Genomic DNA, 260 nt, shown 5'->3' with positions numbered 1-260 from the left:
TGCCTGGCCCGGAAATGGGACGGAGTGCCTGGCCCGGAAATGGGACGGAGTGCCTGGCCCGGAAATGGGACGGAGTGCCTGGCCCGGAAATGGGATGGAATGTCTGGCCAGGAAAATGGATGGAGTGCCTGGCCCAGAAATGGGATGGAGTGCCTGGCCCAGAAATGGGATGGAGTACCTGACCCGGAAATGGGATGGAGTGCCTGGCCCGGAAATGGGATGGTGTGCCTGGCCCGGAAATGGGATGGAGTGCCTGGCCC

The sequence above is a fragment of the Pyxicephalus adspersus genome, chromosome 11 (assembly GCF_032062135.1).
Source record: "Pyxicephalus adspersus chromosome 11, UCB_Pads_2.0, whole genome shotgun sequence".
Taxonomy (NCBI): domain Eukaryota; kingdom Metazoa; phylum Chordata; class Amphibia; order Anura; family Pyxicephalidae; genus Pyxicephalus; species Pyxicephalus adspersus.
This window is presented reverse-complemented; position numbering follows the sequence as displayed.